The sequence below is a fragment of the Chrysemys picta genome, chromosome 2 (genome assembly GCF_011386835.1).
Source record: "Chrysemys picta bellii isolate R12L10 chromosome 2, ASM1138683v2, whole genome shotgun sequence".
NCBI classification, from domain to species: domain Eukaryota; kingdom Metazoa; phylum Chordata; order Testudines; family Emydidae; genus Chrysemys; species Chrysemys picta.
In genome coordinates, this window is record NC_088792.1 from 53788945 (window position 1) to 53814627 (window position 25683).

The window sequence follows — 25683 nt, forward strand, 5'->3', positions numbered from 1 at the left end:
GATCTCACATGTCTATTCAGGTACTGAGAAAAGGGCTCCTTGCCAGGAACCTTAGTGTCTCATCTCTACTGGAAATGATGCACAGATACCAACGTTGCTTTGATAGCTCAACTGTGCTAGTGTCATTACACCTTCTTATAAGAGGTGTAGAGTGACTGCCGTTGTGTCAGGATGTGGGGTGTGGCTGCAGATGCTCAGGTTAAGCCTCTGTTTGGAAGGCAGGGCTCTGAATGGCAGAACAGACTGGCTGGCTACACATTCTCATTGCTGTGTTAAATAAAAACAATGTAATTGTTAAATATAAGCTCCCTGTGCCTTAATAAGACCACCACCAAATTGGAGGCATGCTTGTCTACATTGTGTATGGCTAATTACCTCTTAGGTCACTATGGACAAATATGCCCATGCACTGAGGTACTGAAAAAGAGCAGCAACCGCATTGCTGTCTTCATTACATTCCACAATATTCTCCAGACTGGAGTCCCACATCCCTCCCCTCTCCTGCCCCCCCAGGAAACACTCTCCCCGGTCAATTTGCCTTATTTTAGTCGTGAAACACTTTATCTTCCTCCTCTGTTACCCACCCCTATCACCTGTAGAGAGCTGATTTGGGCTCAGTGCTGGTTACTTCATGCCTTAGCGTGAGCTGGCATGCCATTGCAACTGTACCCCCTTTGGCCAGGTGGAGCATTGTATTGGAATTCACTTGATCTGATGGGAGGCGGGGGAAGGCAGTCAGTTCCTCTTGCCTGAGTCCTGATGGGGTATGAGTGTTTTCCCCTTATACTTGGTGGGATCAGCTGGCCCTGATGTTCAGAGGGTCTGGAAACCCCTTCAGTTCTTAAGTCTCTCAGGGTCAGTAGGGGAGCCCAGGCCCACCCACTCCACTGTGTTCCAGCTCAGGGCCCATAATCCAGCCAAGCATAATCTGGCCTCAGCAACTCCTGTGCCCTGAGCTCTTTCCTATCTCCCTTGGTTCTTGTAGATCTGATTGTCCCATCTCAGGGTGCCATTTCTGGACAGCTTCTCAGCAGCTTGCTGGCAGGAGTTTCCTTCTCCAGCGCTTGCTCTTCTGGCAGCCACCCTGCCCCTCTGCTTCCCAGCTCTTTTTTTCTTGCAGCTGTTGTGAGGCTACCAATCAGCACAGGCCAGCAATCCCTGCATTTACCTCTTGGTTGCCAGGCCAGTATGGGGAATATACACGCACAGCTTGATCTTCCAGTATAACCAGAATTCTTCTACTGGTACCTGACCTATGGGAAATGTCTGAAAACAGCAACAGGGAGGGGAGCTCAGGTTTTGAAATAGGGTAGGAGAATTCAGAGATGGGGTGAGTCATGGACATAGACTAGTAGACTATGTCCATTATGTCCCTGCCTGCCAGTGACTAGAAATCCTCCCTTGATACCTTCGAGGAGCGGTGGGTGCTGTCCGGGGTCCTCTGTTTGGTGTTCCTTTCAGGTACCCTATTTTTGACCCTATGACCCTCCTTGGTATTTTTTCTGTTATATCCTGGGCTTAGTGGATCCTCCTCACAGGCTGGGGAAGGGTCCTTCAGCCATGAGTGGGCTTGAATCTGCCCACTTCCCGGAACCCAACAAGACTAGAAATCCTCACTAGTACCCAGAACAGTGCCCTATAGGCTGGTTACATGCCTTTGTGTCATGTTCTGTGTTAGATTGTTGAGTTGCTGCTTTCATTAATATCTTTCTGGAGACCATGTAGTGTAGACATTGGCACAGCACAATTTATTTAGGTATATGTACTCTTTCTTATGAACATGTTATGCTGTTCCCACTGCAAGGCAATTCCTGGTCACTGAATCCAAGCACTTAGTTGTGATTTCAGTACCACCATCCCCAAGTGTTCACTGAGTCAAATCCCCCCAAAATTGAGTCAAATCTGCCAAAATTGAGAGATTGACTTAGAAACCATGAGGGTTTATTTTTAAGAAACAATTGTGGTTTTTTTTTTAATTTGCTTTCTGAGTTTTGAATCTTTAATACGCAGTTGGGTCGTGTTCTCAAGATTTTTACTTTGCTGTTAAATGAAAGCTGAGATTTGCACAAATCAACATCGCTCCAAGAACTGAGATTTTAAGAAAAACACCAAATACTGTGGGATGCACAATAAATTGTGAGGGTTGGCAACATCCATATTTTGAATTTTTGCATCTTCCATTATTAACATTTGCTATCTTATGCTTAATTTTAAATATAAACACAAGGTCATCCATTTGGCATGTAACTGGGGCATGTGGCTCTGCAGTTTTCAGTTAGCATCTAGCAGTTTTCCTCTTTCTTAAACTGTCATTAGTGCCATGACATGGGCGCACTCAGTGTCTTGACTTCCCCTTGCCAGCTGGATTCCTGTTTAAATAACGAACTACTAGTCGTCATCATATAATGAAAGCTGCAACTATATATGCAGGTAAACAAAAAAGAAAAACCCTAACCCAAGAAAAGATCCTTTGTTTATATCAAGGAATTAGAAAGATTGAGAGAGAACAATAAAGGCAAGAGGAAAAGAGAGAAGGGGTGTAGAGAGAGTGGAGAACTAAACAGGAAAGAAACTTTATAAATTCATTTATTTTTTGGGAAAACGTGGACTTCTAATATATTTTTTATATTAATATAGAAGGAAAATTGATGGTATTCAGCCTTTTTTATTACTTCTCAAGATTATTGTGTGTCTGTGGTTTTTGTGTATCTGTTGTTCTTATTTACTTTTTCTACTGCTTTCCAGCTGGTTGTAGCTTTGGAGGTGACTAAGTTATAACTTTTCAGTACCTGCTTGTTGCTGTCATTTTACTGTACTGAAACAAAAAGCATATACTAATTGTAACATCGGATCCCACTTCAGTGCTTTTAAAAAAAATGTATTCAGTGCCTCAAGTGTGCCAGGCACTTCACTGAATAAATGACAGTCTCCATTCCACAAAGTTTGCAATCTAAGGCCCCAACCCTTCAACTGACTATCGGTGCACAATCAATCGTAGGATTGGGGCCAAATTTTAGACATAACTCAGTGAGTGAGAGTAGTGGGAAGAAAAGAATGAAGGTTGAATGAAAGTGAGAGATTTTAAAATGTTTTCCAGTCCTCAAATTGTTCTCATGGTTCTTCTCTGAATCCTGTCCAATTTTTCAACCTTTTTCTGAGGTGTGGGCACCAGAACTGGAAATGGTATGTCAGTAGTCTTGCTAATGATATATACAAATGTAATACCTACTCCTATTTGATCTTGCCCTGTTTATGCATTCAAGGATTGCAATTTGCCCTTTTAGCCACAGCATAGCATTGGGAGTTCATATGCAGTTGATTACCCACCATGACTCCGGAGTCCATTTCAGAGTCACTGCTTTCCAGGACACTATGTCCCATCCTGTAAGTGTTACCTACATTCTTTGCTCCTAAATGTATGACTTTGTATTTGGCCATATTAAAATGTATGTTTGTTTGCATCCAGCTTACCTAGCAATGCAGATAGCTTGGAGTGAGTGACCTTATTCATCATTCCCCATACTAACTTTTTTTGACATCTTCAAATGTTATAAGCAATGATTTTATATTTTCTTTTAATTACATTTGATAAAAATGTTAAATAGCTTTGGGTCAAGACACTAACCCTGCAGGTCTCCACTAGAACCTCCAAACTCATTTAATGCTGATTCCCCATTAACAGTTACATTTTGAAATCTATCGGCCATTTTTAAAATCTACTTAACGTGCATTATTGATTTTTAATAATGCTAGTTTTTAAAGCAAAATGTCATGCAGCACAGAGTCAAATGCCATATAGAAGTCCAAGTATATTACATCAACACAGTTATCTTTATCAACCGAACTTGATAAAATTTTCGATGATGTTCCAAGTTTGTTTAGCAAGATTCTTGCATTTGGCTAAGTTGTGCATGGCACCAGACTTCAGGATAGTTTGACTAGTTTGAAGCTCCGTTTAATCCAATCTCCATGCTTCACTGCTCATATAGGATCAGGCCTATCTGGGACAAGAATGGTTTTATTACAAACTGCCATGCCCTGACTCTCCTCCTACATGAGGGGCTGTGAAGAGTAGCACATGGTGCACTTTGGAGGCTCTATTCCACCAGGGGATTCTCTCCTTGCTGCAGGAATCCTCCTTTTGGTAGTTTAAGCTACTACTATGTCTTCTTTGCACTGTTGGATCATCTCAAAGGGGTCCATAGAGGGCTGAGGTTTTGGGTCCAGATTTCTAAAGACACAGTTTTTTGCATTCACTCCCATTTTGCGAATCAACTATATTTAAAAAAAGCTGGGTGTATGCAAACTGCATCTTTAAAATCTGGCCCCATATTACTCAACTCCTTTACATAGTGTAAGAACATGGTCAAGTAGAGCGAGTTCAAAACTGTAATAATTTATTTGAATCCTGGAATGTGGGGGTTTGGATAAAGCACCTGAAACACTCTAGTTTTATTTCTGCGCGTGCACACACTTATGTGTGTGTGTGTGTGTGTGTGTGTGTGTGTGTGTGTGTGTGTGTGAGAGTGGGGGGACGGGACTTAAACCACATCCCATGGTCATGCCTGTTTTTCCTGAAAAGTCTTTCTATTGCTTTCAGATCTGATAATCTCCATCATCAGGCATGTATACAAAGAGAGCACATCACTTTCAGTGAAAGATGCAATGACCACAGCTGTGCAAAGACATCCTCTTCAGTACATTACTTGAGTGTGAACAAGGTGCAGTCCCAGCCTTTCTGGGTTAAATGAGCCACATGCCGCAGTACCTTTTAGAACCTAAAACACTTATACTTACAGCAGTACATCATAAGCTTTTAGGACATTGAAGACAATAGAGTTGCACCTGCGTATGTCAACCCACTGTGTTAAACAGTTGTCTGACATGAATCATAACTCCAATTACCTTGATACTCAATACCGAGCCAGTTGTATGTAACTTGCCAAAAATGATCTTTGAAAGACTACATAGGATTGCCTAACTCGGATAAATAGGGTGAAAAAGCCCAGGTTTCATTATGTTGAGGTTTTGGCAGAATGACTCAAGGAACAAACACCAAAGAGAACTTGTTGTTCAGGATGAAATGTTAAATGGGCACGGTGAGTTTTAAAATATTGTGGTGTAAACTAGCACATCTCCGTACCTATGTTATTGATAACACCTTATTACTAAAAGTGAAAGATTTTAAAAACAAAACAAAAACACAGTATACTCATCACTATTTATGAGCTTTGTTTTCATTTAGCATTCTGGATAATGAACATCAATGATGGCAGCTTTCCTTTCAGGTCCTTCCTGCTGCAACACTTGGGATCCAAATACAGCAGCAGAATATTTGTTTGTTTAAAACAAATTGTCTTCAATAATCCAATGAAAGAAAAAAAGCTGAAATAACTTTGTTGATCTTGATGTCACTCTGATAGCTACCGTAATAAAACCTCAGGGAAATAACTAATTAGGTTCTATAAAAGCTATTAAAGGGTCCCTTTAATGACTGGCCAGACAAGACGAGCCTATTGAAAGCTTATGAGATAAGAAACTGAGAGGTAATGTGTTCAGAACTTGGCTTAACATTTTTAACTTAATTCATTACAGTTTATTTTTGTACATCATTGTTCACAGAAAATTTATCCCAGGATTCTTTACTGCAGATTACACTCTCTCCAGACAAATACAATTTAAATTATATGGCTGCAATAGATCACATGGGTAGATCTGTAGTTGCCTTAGCTTTAGGGGATAAATAGGTACAATGGGTAAATTTCAGGGAGAATGAGCAACAAGGAATCTGAAAAGCTCAAAGAGTAAATTACCACCCCCACCACCACTACTAAAGAAAATGTTAAAAGCTTTAAACGAGGAATGAGATACTATATGTAATATGGGATTTGAAAACAAGCAATCAGTTAAACTCAGAAAAACAAAGGTATCGTGGAGAAAATTAGGAGAGGCTATACAACTGATCTCTTCCCCTCCCCCCCCCTTTTTTCAATCCAATGCTAATATTTAGAGGAACATACGTAGTGTTTAGAAAACTTTGTCTAAACTGGTTCACACTTTCCTGCTTTGGGACTCATATTCTGAGAGAAGACTACAAGTGTGATATCCTGGGCACTTGGTGAAACCTCATTGATGCTAGTGGGGATTGTGACACTGCATCCCATATTATTCATAGTTGTATGATTATGATCTGATTATGACATAATTATGAGGCAATTTGCACAAGATGAGTCATTTGAGGTGTCATTGGAAAAGTTATGATTTGCTGAATATGATTATCCTATTTGTGTGCATGTATCATTTTTGTATCTGAAGATATGAATATTGACTAGCTTTCTGTATTTCAAATGTTCTTAGTCTGGGAACACTCAGAACTAGCTTCTTCATTGTTGTACCTTAAAGGCTAGACAGTGTTGATGGCTCATCAGCAAAGACAATGGGCTATGGAAAAGTTTAGTTTCATGTGACCAGACCACATGATACTGAACTCCATTTTGGGTACCTGTATTTTTCTGGAAACTAGGCTCTGAACTGGTTTTGGGACAAAGGGTTCCTGCCATATGTTGAAGCTATATAAGGTGAGGTGTTACATCATTTAGTGGCCTCACTCCCCACACAAGGCACTCCTGGAAACACCTGAGGAACAGACTGAACTGGGGGAAGTGCTAGTCCCAGGCTAAAAGGATTTCTAGCTGCATATGGAAACCTGGTGAACTTCTAGTATCAGCAGCTTCTCACCCAGACTAATTCATATCCAATATATTTAGTATGTTAGGCTTAGTTTGCGTCTTTGTTTATTTACTAAGCTAAATTTAATCTACTAATTTATTAATCTGTTTTGATCTGTTTCCTATCACTTACAATCACTTTAAACCAAAAAACAAGATTAGCTATAGAAAGATAGATTTTTATCTAAGTGAAGTGTCTGGGGGGAAAAACAGTTGAAATGCCACAGAAGCAACAGAGAAGGCAGCAGAAAGCCAAGGACAGCCAGAGAAGCACTTGTAGCATGATTCTAAGAGAAAGCTAAGAGAGGGGGCTTTTTTGGGTAGAGTTCTGGCTTGCGAAAAAGGCTTGGAAGATTGAGCAATGAAACTGTCTCCTGTTTGATTCTACTATGTTCAGGAAAACAAGGCTTTGATGCAACCCTGTTTGTTTATAAGGAATGTACACAAAGAAATACCTGACTACATTAGGAAGAGAAACTGATGATGAAACAACCCACAAGACTCCAAACTGGCTAACCGCTTGGGTCAAATAGGGTGTCCAGTGTGCACATTCGAAAAAGAACTGGAAATCAGATGTTGGCAGAGTGACCACAAATGGTCAAATTTTCAAAGCAGACACTCATCATTGCATGCATATGCCGAGCTTATTAATGCAAATACTAGATGTGAGTGCACCAATCAGTTATTTGCAAGCTCAGATGGCCAGTCAGCCATACAGATGAGCCTGGGAAATAACTGATTTGTAAACCCACATCTACTGTGTGTGCACATAAGTTAGGCACATGAAGAGTTACAATCTACACAGAATGTTTATGGCTAGATTTTAAAATCCAGACAAAATTCCTTTGGTGAATGTTTGGCTTAGCATTTTTATTTATTTTATTTTATTTTTGCTGGTAATATTAAAAAAAAGTTTATATGGGGAAAATGCAACACTTCATTAATGTTTTATCTGAACTTTATATAAACATTACATGAAGAGTGCTCATACTATTAATCTCATTATAAGAAAAGTTCTAATTATATTGCCATACATTACAATCTCATCTGCTGGTGAATTCTATAACTATTTAGCAGTTTTGACATTTGTTTTTTTCTGCCTTGTAAGGCAATTAAGTCAGTTGTATAGTCTTTCTGTTTGACATCCCAAGTACAAAGGTCACTAATGAGTTCCATAACATGTCATCAAACACCAGGATTAAAATTTGACCACATCAGTGGCATCAAACCCTTGACAGTATCCTCAGTAGCAGATGTTGAACAGTTTGCAGCACATTCACAAATTACATCATGCTGTCAGCTCCTGAAGCCACATTTAAAAATCTTCATAAAAGGTTCCATCAGTTCTTTAAGCTCAGTTTAATATATTTCACCGTAATTAATATATTTGAATGTCTGTATCTTTGAGTACTCCCTGACTGAATTGGAGACCATTTTAGTTCTCCCCATGACCCGTCAAAGATAAAGAATTTGTTTACTGTAAATGCACACCAATCCCTCGTATACGCCATCTGCCACACTTAGCCATGGAGTGCTACAGTTTTTCTAATAGCTCTTTTAATTTAAGAAAAATAATCTGAGATGTTCATTCTACATGCTAGGGTGTAAATTTACAATTTGCATTTTAACTTTTCATGTGACATTTTATGATGGTAACTTAGAGCTTTGATTATTATAAGGAAACTGTCATCTTGGGAAAGCAAGGAATCAGATGCCAGTTCTGCCCCCAGATCTGGCACAAATCAGTTGAGCTGTATATCTAGCCCTCATCACCCTAGTGTGAGTGCCTCGTCATTAATGTATCTGTTTTCACTCTACCCTTTGATGTAGGAGAGCATATCCTATTTTTACAGGTGGGAAAATGAGAGACAGAAAGACTTAGCTTGTAGTGTAAATGTAGCCTAAGTGTGTAATTCCCAGCTTGTGCACACATACCCACGCTAGCTCTCATTAAGCTAGTACAGGTGCAAATATTAGTGTAGCTGCAGTAGCTTGGGCAGTGGTAGAGGAGGCATGGCCAAGTACAAACCAGTCTGAAACCAGTGAGTATGTATTCTGCATGGCTAAGCTGTGCTGCTACCCTACCATGTATACTCATGCTAGCTTGATGAGAGCACGGGTATGTGTATGTGAGCTGAAAATCACAGCCCTAGCTCATAGTGTAGATGGAGTCTTGTATGTCCTTGAGCAAGTCTGGGTGATCCAGGAACTGAACCTGAGTCTGTCCAGTTCCCTAACTACTAGATCATCCTTTCTACCTTGATGGGTCATTATAGGCACAGAGAGGTTTGTAGTTTTTTCCATGTGCAAAATGTTGTTAACAAAACTATCCCACGGGAAGGTGATGTGAGATTTTATGACTGTAAAGCATTTTGTGGTGATTGAATATACTAGCCATTGTGCCACAGGCCCATTGGTACCAGCTGACAAAGGGCTCAGTGTTCTGTAACAACAACTTTTAACGGGCCTGATAGACTCACTATACCTAGTGTGCCACTTTCATAGTATTTGTCCATAAGAATGTCCTGTAAGGTCTCTAATAAAAGCTTGTGTCAGACTGATCCTTATACTCATTGTGTGATGTATGTAAGGATTATATTTGAGTTGTGTGTGTGTGTGTGTGTATATATGTACTGAATATATGTTTTTAAAGTCTGCCACCAATCAAAGGGAGAAAAACAGGTTTCTTCAGACAGGAGTTAGGATGTATAGTCATCTGACTATCTTGGTGCACATGTAAATTAAGCATTCCATGCAAACACAATGAGAGCCCAATTTATATATGAAATCAACAAGGGGACAGGAAGACTCAGGAGACTAGGCCATAGGCGGTTGCCCTCTCTCTGGGGGCAAAAAATCAACTTTGAAGAATATAAGTAGAATGCAAGGAGACACTTTGTAATCCATTCATCCTGGAAAATCTCTGATGGAAGAGGGGTGCCCAAAGAATGCTTGGATCCTGATTTGGCTGAAATCAGCTAGCTCTGCAAAAGACTAAACCCTAAATCTCCCTTTATTATATAGGAAAGGTGATGATCAAGAAGTGTAGATCCAGGCTTGTGTGGTGTTTTTTTTTTTTTTTTTTTTTTTTTAATATAACCATTTTGTTTCTCCTCATCCTTGCTCTTAAATCTTAATCTTTTTGACAAGATTATGGAGGTTTTTTGTTTTGTTTTTGGTGGTGGTGGTTTACTACAACTGTACAATTACAATATCTGTATTGTGATGTTAAATAGGAGTTGATCCTCGGATGAATCAAATAAGCTAGTATGTTCACTGTCCCTGTGGGGATAGCAAACCTGGTAATTTCTGTGTGTGTCCAGTGACAGGCTGGTCACAAAGGGGAATGCTTCAAGGGGACTGGAGTGCACCTCTTGTTAACTGCAAGGCAAAATAAGGGCTGGCATAGCCCTGAGGAGGTTGACGTCACCATTGTTAGCCACCCAAACAAACAGTGTTGATGTCCAGTTAAGCACCAGCAGGTCTTCCCCTTGGGGTGGGGGGGCGGTAAGAAAGTGACAATCGGTCCTGGAAACCCCAAGAAAGTGTCATAGCCATGTTTTGTTCAAGCAAATAATTAGAAGTGAACAGCAAATATGGAATCAAACTGTGGGTTTAAAAAATGAAAATGGGAGTCTTTCCAAAGACTTTACTGGCACTTGGATCAGGCCCTATCTTTACAGAGAAGCTCATTCAAATAATATCAAACATATGTAAACTCCCCATCACCGTCTACACGCTTCTCAGGATATTTAGGTGGTTCTTCATCCTTCACCATTCCTGTTGTGTCTAGGTACTACAAAGTATTAAATATTGGATGGTCCTATATGGCACTATGATGCAGAATTTACCCCTAGACTTAAGGGGACAGGGACAGAGACTGCCCTGAGGGAATCACAAAACCCAGAACTATAAGCTTTCAGAAAATAATTTTCAACTCTTCATTAACTCCTGTATTTTTAAGTCTATAAATAGTTGGCCTAATTGAGCCTTGACATAAATAACTTCAGGGGAGTTATACCTGTGCTGAATTAAGTCCCTGTTTGGTAATTATTTTAAATCTGAATCAGCCATCCCATTCAATTAGTTTTAAATACTGTACATGTTTTACCTAAAAATTCTCAAGAGAAGAGACCATTCAGAACTTTTAAAGGACATCTCCCAGCCTTCTCTGGATTCTTCTCCTCAATTTTAATTCTACACCAATTTATGACTTGCATCTGAAGAAGTGAGGTTCTTACCCACGAAAGCTTATGCTCCCAATACTTCTGTTAGTCTCAAAGGTGCCACAGGACCCTCTGTTGCTTTTTACCAATTTATTCAAAATCTCAGTGAACTATAATGGTATAGAATTATTTTCTTTTAAGAGTTTTTTTGCCCCCCTCACCGCTCTACCAGTAATTGTTCTTTCTCCATTTCCTTTTTGCGGTCTGCTCATATAGTCACCATGCTCTAATAATGAGGAGAATATTGCAAAGCATTTTGGGTGCTCTAGTTCACTGAGCACATTTCCTTCTTTTATATGCCTATACTCCTAAGGCAGTTATTTCAGGTATCTCTTTGCTTCACATTGTATAGGACTTTGAATTTTTCTGTGCATCACACCTTCATTGGAAGTAATTTAATTTCAGTGGTTGTGTCATGAAAGAGGTTTTTCTGTATGTCTAGTCTTTTTCTGTGTAGTGAAAGAATTTTGATTGTTCAGCAAATCCACCTCTCTGTATTTTAGCATGCTTGAGGACTTATTCCTTTCACCTTTTCTGCATATTTTGTGTCTGAAAACGCATTAATTTATATGCTCACAATGGATTATTTTAATGCGTTGTTTGCAGAATTCTGTTTTCCTATTGTATCTGGTCAGTATGAATGACATAAGAATAGAACTTGTATCAATAATGGAATTTTATGTATGTGGTGTTTTAATTATTTTCTTTTGTATTTCAGGGCCATCAGAAGCTGTAAACACCTAAAAACTTGGCTGTTTCAAGGTAAAAATGCAATTTAAGCTGTAGTGCATCTCCTATATCTTCAAGAGTCTGGGAGCCAGAAGTTATGCTATATGACTCCAGAGATAGAAAAGGATGTGATTTCCCAGTTTTATTGTTTTTAAATAATTATTTTATTATATGTATTTTTAGAGTACCTATCATCATAGTTTCAAACTTAGGGCCTGGTTTTGGAAAGTCTACCATTGACCTCATCTCCTGCCACTTCAGGGCTGGGTAGGGCTTCTGATTCTGAATATCAAACTTAATCTGAGCCTAAATGTCACTAGAGAGCATGTTACACAGGATATGTTGAGAGTTCAACATAGGGAGGGCTTGTAGGATGGGGCCCTTAAAGTTAGACTATTCTTCCTCTAAAAGGCAAACTCTTTCACCCACTTATTCTAAACCACTTTGTTACAGAAAGTTGTGTTGGTTTTCTTATGTCACTGCTGTCCGGGGAAAATGCCCGCTTGAACTAGTGCATCTGGCAAAGTGATCTAAAGGTGGTATATCTAGTTGTGCTAGGCACTGTACAAATATATCATGTCCCTACCCCAAAGAGGTTACAGTCTAAATAGCCAATACAGAAAGTGTGAGGGGAAGTAGAGGCAAAAGTGACTTGCCTAAAAACAACCATGAGATTAATAGTAGAGTTGGGTATAGAACCCAGATCTCCTGAGACCCAGTCTAATGACCTGTGCACTAGATGATGCTGGATTCATCTCGCTCTGTAATGAAAATGAGCTTTAGAATCACATCATCTCCATTGGGAATGCCTGGCTTATTACAAGTTCATAGATGGGCTCTGTCAGTAGGTGTGTTTTTAAGGTGAACCCAGCCAGTGGAGAGAGAGACGTGGTCACTTAGCCAATTCTTTCTTTGGGGATGGGTCCATAAATTCAGTAGTCCTTCATCCTATAGGAGGCAGATGGGTGGGTTGACTCTCCAGATAACTCTTCCTACCGAAGAGCTCCTCCATATCCTTTTTTCTGCTTCCAAAAGTGATGAGTCACATTCTCTGTAGACTGTCTATCTGGCTGTTTGGACTCTCTCCTCAGACCCTATGCTACCAGCACTCCTAGTTATCTTCAAGACACCACCGACTTCCTGAGGAAACTACAATGCATTGGTTATATTCCTGAAAACACCATCCTGGCCACCATGGATGTAGAAGCTCTTTACACCAATATTCCACACAAGGTGGACTGCAAGCTGTCAGGAACAGTATCCCAGATGAGGCCACGGCACACCTGGTGCCTGAGCTTTGTGACTTTGTCCTCACCCACAACCATTTCATATTTGGGGACAACTTATACCTTCAAGTCAGTGGCACTGCTATGGGTACCCGAATGGCCCACAGTATGACAACATTTTTATGGCTGACTTAGAACAATGCTTCCCCCGCTCTCATCCCCAAGCACCCATCCTCTACTTGCGCTACATGGATGACATCTTCATCATATGGACCCAGGGAAAGGAGGCCCTAGAAGAATTCCACCTGGCTTTCAACAATTTCCACTCCACCATTAATCTCAGCCTGGACCAGTCCACACAAGAGATCCACTTCCTGGACACTACAGGGCAAATAAGTGATGGTCACATAAATGCACCTTATACCGGAAACCTGGTGACTGCTATTCTTACCTACATGCCTCCAGCTTCCATCCAGGACACCTCCCACGATCCATTGTCTACAGCCAAACCCTAACATACAACCGCATTTGCTCCAGTCCCTCAGACAGAGACAAACACCTACAAGATCTTTATCAAGCATTCTTAAAACTACAATACCCACCTGGGGAAATGAGGAAACAGATTGACAGAGTGAGACAGTTACACAGAAGTCACCTACTACAGGACAGGCCCAACAAGAAAATAACAGAACACACTGGCCATCACGTAAAACCTCTCCAGCACATCCTCAATGATCTACAACCTATCCTGGAAAACGATCCCTCTCTCTCACAGACCTTGGGAGGCAGACCAGTCCTCGCTTACAGACAGCCCCCCACCCTGAATATACTCACCAGCAACTACACACCACACCACAGAAACACTAACCCAGGAACCAATCCCTGTAACAAAACCCATTGCCTACTCTGTCCCCATATCTACTCTAGCGACACCATCATAGGACCCCACTACACTAGCCACACCATCAGGGGCTCATTCACCTGCACATCTACTAATGTGATATGTGCCAGCAATGCCCCTCTGTCATGTACATTGGCTAAACTGGACAGTCTCTACATAAAAGAATGAATGGACACACATCAGACATCTGGAATGGTAACATACAAAAGCCAGTAAGAGAACACTTGAATGTCCAGGGAGATTTAAAAGTAGCCATCCTTCAACAAAAAAATACTTCAAAAACAGACTTCAAAGAGAAACTGCAGAGCTACAATTCATTTGCAAACTTAACACCATTAATTTGGGCTTAAATAGGGACTAGAAGTGGCTGGCTCACTACAAAAGCAATTTTCCCTCTCTTGGTATTGACACCTCTTCATCAATTATTGGGAGTGGTCCACATCCACCCTGACTGAATTGGCCTTGTCATCACTGGTTCTCTACTTGTAAGGTAACTCCCTTCTCTTCATGTGCCAGTATATTTATGCTTGTATCTGTAATTTTCACTTCATTCATCTGAAGAAGTTGTTTTTTACCCACGAAAGCTTATGCCCAAATAAATCTGTTAGTCTTTAAGGTGCCACTGGACTCCTCGTTGTTTTTGTGGATTCAGACTAATACGGCTACCCGTCTGATACTTGTCCATAGCCTTATTAATATTCTTCATTTTGCCTTTTTTTTTTTTTTAGGTTCTGTTTCCTTAGCTCTCTTTTTTTTTAGTGTGGGGTTACTGGAGGTTTAAGGGCCATTAAAATTTACCTTATGGAGCTCTGAATTGCAGGGACTTTTACCAACCTCTTTCCCCCCATCCACCTCCAAAATTAGTCCTAATAGTAGCTAAGAAAGCATAAAAGGAGGGTGAGGCCAAGGGCATTGTCACCCGTGGCCAATTGTATTGAAGGGGGAAAGTGTTCCGTTTGCTTCTGCAATGTCACTGCTATCACAGGTTAAAAAGCAGACTGCTGACTTGTCCCACAGGACAGTACAGCAGTGGCCTCAGGCAAACAAGTGCTGAAGAAAGTGCCCAGGATATCAGGATCCAATTTGTGGTCATGGACACAGACTGGGCCCCATCATCGGGGTCCCATCTCAGGAGGTTGCACTTTAGATACCGCCAGGAGACAGACAAAGGACCCAGGACATGGGCCCAATATGTGGCACTGATGCAGACCGAACCACATTGCCAGGTGTCCCCCACCAGAAGCATCCACTGTGGAGCCCCCAGGAACTCCAGTCAACACAACTGGTGCACGGTAAAGCCCCAGGTCACCAGTCCGCTTTCCCCTCTCCTCCACCAGCCCAGGCACAACAGAGGGCTACATATGTTGCCAGGACCACCCCGCCCTCCCTGCCAGAGGGCATACTGCACTCAGGACACTCCCTCCATTCCTCAGGTGTCCTGAGAGCTGCCAGCAGCACAGATACATTAGTTTTCCTGCCTCTATCCCCTCTTCTGTTTGTAGTGGCCATTTTGGAGTCGGGAACTCATGTGCCATAGGCAGCCATTTTAGAAAAGGCTTTTGGTCTGCTTCTTGGCAGCTATCGTAGAGTCCTCTCCAGTGGAAAAGCATAGGCTTCCCTCCCCAGAGTCTTATGACTCCAAATCCTCAGCCCTCTCTCCTGCTAGTCTTCCCTCTAGGCAGAATAAGGGTCACAAATGCAGACCTAAAGTGCCAAAAAAACCCAACCCAACAACCCCAGAGGATCCCCAGGAATCGCTCCAGTTTTTTGTGTGTCTGAGTAAGGTTCTTACTGTTTTGGGGTATCTCTCCTGAGCATTCGCACATAAAGGATTAAAAAGGGGATGAGGACATAAAATACACACACACGTTTTCCAGTGCGCTCTAAAACTGAACCTTACATTTTCATCATGGCTTTCCTGTCTTTACAGCCTATAGCAGAATGGTAAACCCAGCAAAGACAAAGCATCTGAGTTTAAAAAAACAAACAAAAAATCCTACCCAAGTTTGTACTGACAGAAGGGTGGAATCCGCTCTCTGCAGAGTCCGTCTCAACAGCTCTCAGAGCTTCAGCGAAGACCATTTTTTCCCCCCACAAGAGCAGAACTTGCTTATACAGAGTTCCTGCTCTGACATTTTCCCCCCAAAGAGAGAAAAGGGCCAAAGGGGTGGAATCCTCCTTAAAGAGAAATTCCTTAATATCTGCTCTAGTTTTAGAGGCCTCGTTTGAAGCTTTCAGGTCCTTCACCGGATCGAGTCCATACAACGTGATGGCAAGAGGCATCTGTGGCTATAGCCACGGAAGGCGGATACTTCCACAAGACAGGTTTTTGGTAGCAAACCTATACTTAGGGGATAGAGTTTTGTTTTTGTTTTTTTTGTTTTTTTTTTCAGAGAACCAATAGAAAAAGTTGCATCCAATCTCTTGTCTCTGTTAATGATGATAAATCTGTTTTTTCTGCCCTAGGCAGTGGTTTGGGGGTTATGACACTTAGTCCGTTGTCTCTCCTACCATGTCTGTACTAACTATGAATAGATAAAAGAAAACCAGGCCCATTAAACCCAGAAGTGATTCATTCTCCAGGAATGCTCCTCAGAGGAATCAATTACTACTTCCCGCCCTCCAACAGTCCCTTGGGGGAGGGGCACCTATCTCTTTCCAAGGCTGATGCTACAGAATTCAAAAGGACTTCCTCAACCCATCCAGAAGAAAGCTATGCTCAGGCAAATCAACCACTTTCTTCAAAGCTTATACTCCATACTGTTCCTGGTTTTGAAGAAATCAGAGGAGAACAGAAGTGTCCTGGATTTAAAGACACTCAATAAATTGATCCATTTCTACAAGCTAAAAATGGACATGGCTCATAGCCACTATTGTGGCTATAACCCAGGGGAATTTCTTAACTTCTGTTGACTTCAAGTCAACAGATCTCCACATTCCCATGTACAGACAGTACCAAAGGTTTGCTTATGGCACTCTGTACGTGCAGTACAAAGCCCTTCTTTTTGGTATTACCATTATCCTAGGATAGTGATAGGAGTAATATGAGCATCCCTATGTCAGAAAGGGGTACATCTGTACCTTTTTTCTTGATGACATTCTGATAAGAGCTCTCTTTCTATAGAAGTTGGTCCGGAACAACAACTCACAGTACACACCCTTCAACAACATGGGTTTACAATCAGTCTGGTGAAAAGGCAGTTTGTCCCTGTCCTGACAATAAAAAACATGGGAGTTTGGCTGAATATCACACTCTGCAGAGCCTTCCTCGCCAGAAACAGGCAAGCACGGATTCTGGAGAAAACACATAAGATTCTTCCTAGTGCTCATTCCTGCATGAAGGTCTTACTATGATTATGTTCATTTCAGGCATATCTACTCTCATGGGGAAAAATTTCATCTCTGGTGCCTGCAGTACTACCTACTGAGCTTCCCTACTCAGACTCACAATTCCACTTCTCATACTGCAAGACTTCTTTCCACAGTAAAATGTCTCTCCAATGGTGGTTACATCTACAAAATTCATGGATGGCATCCACTTACTAGAACTGCTGTGAGATACCGTAATGACTGATGCCATCTGGAAGGAAAGGGGAGCTCTTACATCTCAACATGTGGTACAAGAGCAGTGGTCCTGAGCGGAATCCTCACTGTATCATAAGCTGTTTGGAAAAGAGAGAAATTTACATAACTCTTCAGGCACTTCTCCCCACCTTAAACTCCAGACACATACTTGTATGCGCAGTCAGGATGATCAACAGTCGGGGATACTTAGCTGAGCTTGTTACAAGCAGAAGCAACAACCTTCAGGTGGGCTGAGAGTCAGTTCTAGGCATCTCTCCCCGCTGCATCTTTGAGTACCTTTGTGGCACTTAATAGGCTGTTGCGTGGCTGTGCAGCTTAGAGGGAACTTAGCTCATGGCCCAGTTTTTTCATTTGATACTCTAAGTTAGGAAACTCCTTTCTCCATATCAGCATTCACATAGACTCTTGGATACTCAAATATCTGATTTAGGCAACTTGCTCTTTCTTTATAAATGGCTCACTTTCATAATTTATGTTTAATAAGCATATAGATCTGCCAAAAGCATAAAAACCGCTTTACAATGTTATATGTGGATATTCAAAATTTCATGATCGAAATCCATAAAAAATAGTTTGTGGCCAACCATCATATGCATGAATGGTACTAGCTAGTTAGTTGGATGAGACAAGATGTCTTTAGGATATAACCTTTGTAGTTGGATCCCAACTAGTTGAGATTCATATTTCTTCTGCTGCTTTTGCCATTTATGTAGGGAAGAAAGTACTGGGAAAGCATTTTGTTTCTGGCTGATGCAAAATATCTAGAAATGACTTGGCTGTGTTTATGTATTATAAACAGACCAGTAGTAGCATATATAGTTAAAATATACCTACCACTTTCCATTATAAAAGTGTGGTGGTTGTTTTTTTTTTTTTTCAGTTGCTTATAACTTAGACAAACTTTTAACATTCAGGCTGATGTTTTCTGTGCTTGGTCTCTGACTTAGGACAAAAATGGATCAATCGGGGGTTCATCCACTTCTAAAAATGGGGGGGGAAAATAGGTAGTTTTAACCACGGTGAAATAATTTTGACTGTTTAAAATAAAACAAACAGTTCAGTGCCTAACGGTTTTGAGAAGGAACTTGAAATTTGGCAGGGGATAGCTTTGGGGTTTGAGGAGCCTTTTAATTTTCCCATGACAATCCAAAACCAGATTTGCCTCAGTTATAAGACAGAGAAAATCACATTTTGTGCATGCTCAATAGAGCTCCTTCAATATTTCTCCATTTTCTGAGTGTCCCAACTGCACTTCACAGTCTCTGGAGCCTATTGCCATGTATGCAACTGCCTGCTACAGTATATGCCTACCACCAGAGGGGACACAGGCAAAACAGAGGCCCTGTTCCTCCTGCTACTTTTCTTTGTCAAAATAGTAGTTTAGCCTTGGGTGAATAACCGTGAAGTGTCACTAGAGCTGGAAATGCATGTTTGTTAACATTTTTTGGGTGCGTTGCAAGCTTTGCAACAAAGATTTAAGAGTGACAAACTTGGAAAAATATTGGAATAGCTAATTGGAATAGTTATTTTGGTATAAACCCTTTTGTAGACAGTCTGATTCTGAAATAAGTGTCCACATGGGGAGTTATTTTGGAAGAAGTATTCTAGAATAGCTATCTCAATACATTTCCAAGCGTAGACAAGGCATGAGGTTCTGTGCTGTGCCTCACACCCCAGGGGGACTTAGGGCTATGGTAGATTTAAGCCATTTTTGTGCTCTGTCTAAATTATGGCAGCCTCCCCAGGCACAGGCTGCCCACAATTTCAGCCCTGCAATGCCTCTTGAACCCACCCCTGCCCCTAATATGCTCCTTATGACAGGGCTTTTGAAGGGGTCCTTGGAAGGAAGCCTGTAGCTGTCTGCCACAGTAACTGAGGCATCCTCACCCAACTATCTATGGGACTTTTAGGACCCCTTTTCATCATGCTGGCCCTTTTACCTGGCATAAAGGAATTGGAGTAGGGGGTGAAGATCTCCCCCAGCAGATTTACTAGAGTGTAGTAAAGAGATTTTAAAAATATGCATGATCACAAAATGGAAGTACAATATTAAAAAAGAGCCAGATGGGCTACTTTGTTCCTCAAAATAGGTGTATCACCAATATTCTCATAAACATATATAAAATGGAATGCATGTTTACAGTAAATACCAAATAGAAGTTCCCAGCAGAGTCAGGTCTATGTGTAATGACTTTGTCATCTCCGCTGACACCAGGGACTGAACTGGGGATATTCAGAGGTAAAATCATTAGCCTCTGCAGCTGGAACTAAAGGACCACATCCTGTAGCAGAGAGCTATAATTGACTCGCATCTCCTGTGGACCAGGCACTATGGAAGATAGGCGACACCCACTGAACAGTGGGTTTCATATGTAGAGTTATTGTAGTTAAACAGAGAGATCATATGGTCCAAAGTCAGTTAGGGTTTTTTCTCTGTCCATTTGTACTGATAGAACGTTATTTTGCATGAAAACCCTAACGTCTGGTGCATCTATTTTACTTTGCATGAAAAGGTGAGTTAATATAATTGCATGCAAATATTTATGTAATTGAAGAACAAAAATGCTGCTTCTTCCCCCCCCCCCTCAAAATTCTAGTTGTAGAATCCCTCAAACACACACTGCTTAATTTTTTTTTTTTTTTTTTTTACTCTTGAGCATAGAAATAATCAACCAAACCAATAGGTGTAAGGCTAGTTGCTTAAATATTCACCTACCCCAGAACAGACTGAGATAATCTTTTATTTTTAATCCACTTTCTATTGAGCTCAGCCAAGTCCCTTTCATTTTGTGTTTATCAGCCGTACTCCCACCAGATTAATTCTGACCTTGACTTCCTTCTTATCACCATTTCTAATTGACTTCATTTCTATGGATTGTAAACACTAATCCTTGCTGACTTTAAATTTAATTGGGTAGAGTCTAATGTCAAAAATGTAAAAATTCATTGTTTACTCTAAATCTAACTCATTCAAATACAGACTCATCCTGGGTTTAACAGCAAAAAAGGAAATCATAATCTTGTGGATTGGGACCCCGGTCAATAAGACTACATAGAATCTTCTGCTTTCTAACAGAGTGCCCAATCCTTGAGCTATTGTGTATATAGACAATTGCAACGCACATTTTGTGTCACTTGGCAGTATGCTCATTGGTCTATGTGGCTTCCAATTTCCTCTAAAATTGGGTGTTTGAGTGTGCTTTTTTTTTTTTTTAAATAAAAAAAAATCTTCTATAAAAAGCATAAATGCCCTGCTCCTGCAAAGGCTTACACAGGTACTTAACTTTACACACTGCAAGTGTCACTGAAGTCTATTTACTTGGGACTAATTACAGAACATAAAGTTAAGCATGTGCATTAGTCTTTGCAGGAAATAGTACTTTTTGAATATTTACTACCAAAATTAGAGGAATATTCGTTAAAGAATATCTATTTTTGGTAGGTATTGGGGGGAAAAGTCCAACGACGAAAAGGCTGTACAGAAGGTTCCTAATATATGGTAACTCTAAAAATTAGTGACAAAATGGTCCAAATCCCAATGTTGTTTTTACAACAGAATAGAAACACTTGGCTGGATTCATTCAAGGAACAACACAAACACCTTATTTGCTGTGAGATCTACTGATGCAAAGCACTATGAAAGAGCTAAGTGGTGGTAGTAGTAGTATTTATATTATTTTCATTCAACTGTTCTTATTTTGTGAATTTTTTTCTACATCTATGTAAATCTGGAAGCTTTTCTATAGTTATAGAAAACTGACATGTACTGTAACAGATACAAATGATAACCATACTGATACCTTAAAAAAATTAAAGTGAATTTAGTGCTGCTCAAGAGTGCTATTTCGCAGCTTAGGTGAATGAAGTCCTCTATTCAGAGGACAAGTGAGGTACCATGGCAGCGCAAGTTTTTCCATAATATCCTGTTAACATACCTCAACCATGATCCAGACGGACCACTTCAGGGGGAAAATCATACCATATATATAAATAGATAGATAATAAAGATGGGAAATACAGATTACATCATCCCATCCATCTTCCTGCCATCAGAGGGGTGACAGCACACTTTCAGGTGTTTTGTCCAGGCTAGCTTATTAATGCCTCCGAGCAATGGGGCTTTGCCATTTCCTACTGACCTAGTAAATCTCACTATCTGCATGTTTTCCCAGACAGCCTAAATTTTCTTTCTCTTAATTTCATCCATTTCACCTAGTTATAATAACCCCTCATACCACAGCTTATTTCTTTCTCTACTTGGAATCACATACTTCAGAAATATATAGACTTATTATCATGTTCTCTCTTAGTTGTTTCTTAGCCATTCTACCCATATTTAACTCTTTTTAAAAAAATCTTTTCTTCTAAATGAGCCCCTGCCGCTGCCCAATCATGTTTGTTGTTCCCTAAACTTCTTCCAGCTTGTCATGAGGCTCCCAGAGTTCATCTGTACACCCCTCCGTATTTCGCAATAGGCGTCATTCATTTTTTGTGAGGTATAAGACTAAGTTAATTGTTTGTGAGCTGCTCAGATATTATGCTGATGAAAATTGTAGAAAGCCTATAAATAAATGTAAATAAATAAAGTGCTGTCACATGACAACTATATACAGTAAGAAGGGATTATCACTTTCCTGCACTGTGACATGATACATCTTCATTACAAACTGTCAAAAAGTATATTGGCCTTATTTGCAGGAATATTTCACTGCAAATTCCTGTCCACTATTACCCCTACATCTCTCGCAGTATTATATTTCTCCTTCCCATTGGCTGCCAGTGATTCAGGTTGTTTCTCCTTAGGTGCATTAGCTTCAATTTTTTAACCTAATCTCATTGTTATATTCTGTCCATGTTTCTAATCTCCCTAGCATCTTATTTGGGTGTATTCTGTTCCTATATACAGGAATTATCTAGGCTCTTTTACTATTGCAACCTCTCCCCAGTTTTAAAATACATTGGGATGGAAGAACACAGGAATAGTTGGACTGGATCTGAGCCATGGTCATCTAGTCCAGTATCCTATTTATGATTGTAACTAGCACCAGATGCTTTAGAAAAAGGTGAAGGACAACCTGAAGTAGGCAGCTGTGGGATAATCAGTGTTCTTCCCCTCCCTCCCCCCCAAAAAAGTCTCATCCTAATTCCCAACACTGAGAAATTAATTTAAACCATGAGATTTTAAATCCCTTCCAACATTTTTGTTAGCACTGACCATATTAATTATGGATATTCTTGTTACCAATTTAAATGTCCAATCCAGTCCTCCTTTGACTCCTGTTAAGTTCTTGACAATGAGTCCCACAGTTTATTTACATAGGTGAAGAAGTATTTGCTTTTATCAGTGATGAATTTGCCACCTTTCATTTCACCGAATGCCCTCTTGTTCTTATGTTATTAGACAGGGAGAAGAGAAGCTCCCAATCTGCCTTCTCTAGACCATTCGTTATTTTGTATACTATTATGTCCCCTCTTATTCATCTCCTTTCTAAGGTAAACAATCCCATGTTTTCAATCTCTTACATGAGTTTTCCCATGCACTTAATCTTTTTTGTTTCCCTTCTCTGAGCGCCCTCTAAGGCAAGATCCTTTCTGAGATGGGGTGGCCAATACTGTGCTGGCATTTCTAGATGAGGATATACTACTACATAATAGCATTATAATCTTTTCTATGTTGTTCTCCATTTCATTCCTTACTCATCCTAACATCTTGTTTGCTATTTTTTTTTTTAAATGGCCGTAGTATATATTGAGAAGAGGTCATTGAGCTGTCCACCATGATGGCCAGGGCCTTTTCCTGAGGCAACTATTTTGAGTCACAGTTGTCATTACTTTAAACCTCTATTTCAGAATAATTTTTTAAAAAAAGTCTGTGTAATCAAATGTTTCTTTCAGTTACAGTTCTGTCAAGCACTGTTGGTTGGCTTATCCCCCAACAGTCACAGTAAAACAAGATGCTGCTTCTCATGAGGGTATTGCAGTGAACAAATTAAACACAAATGACATAAAAATTGTGTGAGGAGTTTTGGATAAATATTAACAATTTTTATTTCAACAGTTTCATAAAGAAAGTGAATTATATAGATATTTCCAAAGACAGTGTGACTTTCATTATGCTGCTCATTAGGTTTATGATTCACAAAGAACCTTTGAACAGAAGCTGGCCAATGCTTACACCAACATACTGATTTGAAAGAGGTGCTTTGCCCATAATTCTCACCGCCCGGTGTAGATCAGCAGGGAATACTGAAAGAATTTAAAACTTGGTCTCTTTAAAAGTCAGTTCTGATAAAGGCAGACTTATCAAAAACACATTTTGTAAAATAAAATGAAGGCACTCACTGATATGAAGCAATGTACAAAAGAATATTGTCCTACTTTTATAGTATATTTTTATATCATATTAATTGCACTTTTATACTTAACAGTTTTACTGTTTTTGTTGATTAAAAACTAAATATGTATTTAAGGAACCAGAAATCAGATCTAGGTTCATTTGAGCTTCATTTTAACCATATCAAATGAATGCTACAGGCAGGGCTGGATTTCTAATTAGGCACAGGAGCAAAGTGCTCAGGGGCGCCACTGTTCTAGGGGTGCCTAAAAGTGAAAAGTGGGTGAAAAGTTTCATTTTTTTGGTGGAAAACGTGAAGGTCAGCTGTAGGCGGGGGGTGCTGAAGATGCTGTGCCTAGGGGTACGTAAGGTGTAAATCTGGCCCTGGCTACAGGATAGTAAAAAGGCTGGCTAACTGGAAGAAAAAGATGAGGAGAAATGACCTTGTGATTTTGGAGAGCTGTATTCTATTTTCAGCCTTCACATAAACATCCTTTGTGACCCAGGACATGTCAATTAACCTGTATGTAAGTCAATCTCGCTACCTGTAAATGGGATTATAAACTGGTGTGTATTGATTTTAATTTATTAGTGTTGCAAACTGCTTTGAGATCCTTGGATGAAGGATGTTGAACATGAATACGTGCTATCAGTGGAACACTGCCTTTGGGCAGTCACTTGCTCCTGGTTGTACTATAAGTAGTAATATATGGCAGAGATGCCAACAGTTGTCCCTTCCCCCCCCTCCCCCCAATGTGTAATCGCTCACTGAGATTTTGTTTTTACAGTGTGTTTATGAAGAAGAAAATCTGTAACCTTTTCAAACTACATAAATCTGGTTACAGAGAAGAGGAAGGTTTTCTCTGGATTTGAGCAAAGGTCTATTTCTCCTCTTGCGCCTCCCACAAAATTTTTCTTTTTATAAACAAATAGTAAAGAGAAAGAAGTGTGAAAGAGGCGGGAAGTGGATGTGGCAGAGTTCAACCAAGCCTACTCCCCTCCCCTTTAATACTCCTGTCTCTCTACTATTTGTTTATGAAGAAGAAAATTTTTATGGGAGGAAGAGCAGGAAAAGTCATCTGCTGATGTCAGATCCTTAGGGCTCTAACTTGTACCAAGGGCGGGCAGCTCAGGATCACTGAGATACAACCTCACTGATAACACTCCTTCTTGGACAGTCAGGCATCTGGCCTTCTATGATTACATATAGGAGATAATTGGCAGGGGATTTGTTAGGCCTTCAAATATGCATATCTGTGTTGATCTCTTACTTGCATAATTTACTAAGAGCCAACATTTATAGTCCCTTGGGACAATTAGGGGGTTCTCTCTGTACCATATCTGAACTATGGATGATTGTATGCAATTTTATCAAGAAATTACTGTGTCTTGGAAAGCCTATATGTATGTGGCCTCACCATGAGTTAGCAGGGCTGTGTCGTGTCTCTGCCAGGCCAGAGACAACGGTGAGTGGTCAGCACAACTTGGAGACAGTAGCGGATTTACGATGGAGCCAGGCCCACACGCCAGGGGGGCCCCGACCAGGCCCACTCTTCTCTGCCCCCCACTCTCTCCTGCGGGGGGCAGAAGCTTGGTGCTCCTGGCAGTGAGGCTCCTGCTGCAGTAGGGCAGCCAAGCTCCCCCTCCCCTGTCTCTTCTCACAGCGTGCTGCGTCCCGCCCTCCCCCTCCCTGGAACGAGCATACCTACTCTGACTGCAGAGCTGCACGGCCAGGCTGAAAAAAGAAGGTGGTGCTCTGCTCCCGGGACTTTGCAGCTGGACACCACCTTCTGGGTCCTAGTGCTGGTTGAGCTCCCTTCTATGTGCTGGGAGCCATCCTTTATCTTGTACAACAGTGAGTGCCCATGGTGTGGTGGGCAGGGCCGGGGGACAGAGGCAGTGGGGAAGGAAGGGGGTGGGATGGGGAAGAGAAGGGGATAGGGCAGGGATCGGC

The 25683-nt window shown here is 40.7% G+C and overlaps 1 long non-coding RNA gene across 1 annotated transcript in view; it reads left to right on the forward strand.

The window, feature by feature from the left end:
• LOC135981093 (uncharacterized) overlaps window positions 1-25683 on the forward strand; it is a 98642-nt gene that overhangs the window by 22509 nt on the left and 50450 nt on the right. The window contains exon 2 of the long non-coding RNA XR_010598058.1: window positions 11673-11716. This is a non-coding gene — a long non-coding RNA (uncharacterized LOC135981093). The remainder of the gene's footprint in view (window positions 1-11672; window positions 11717-25683) is intronic.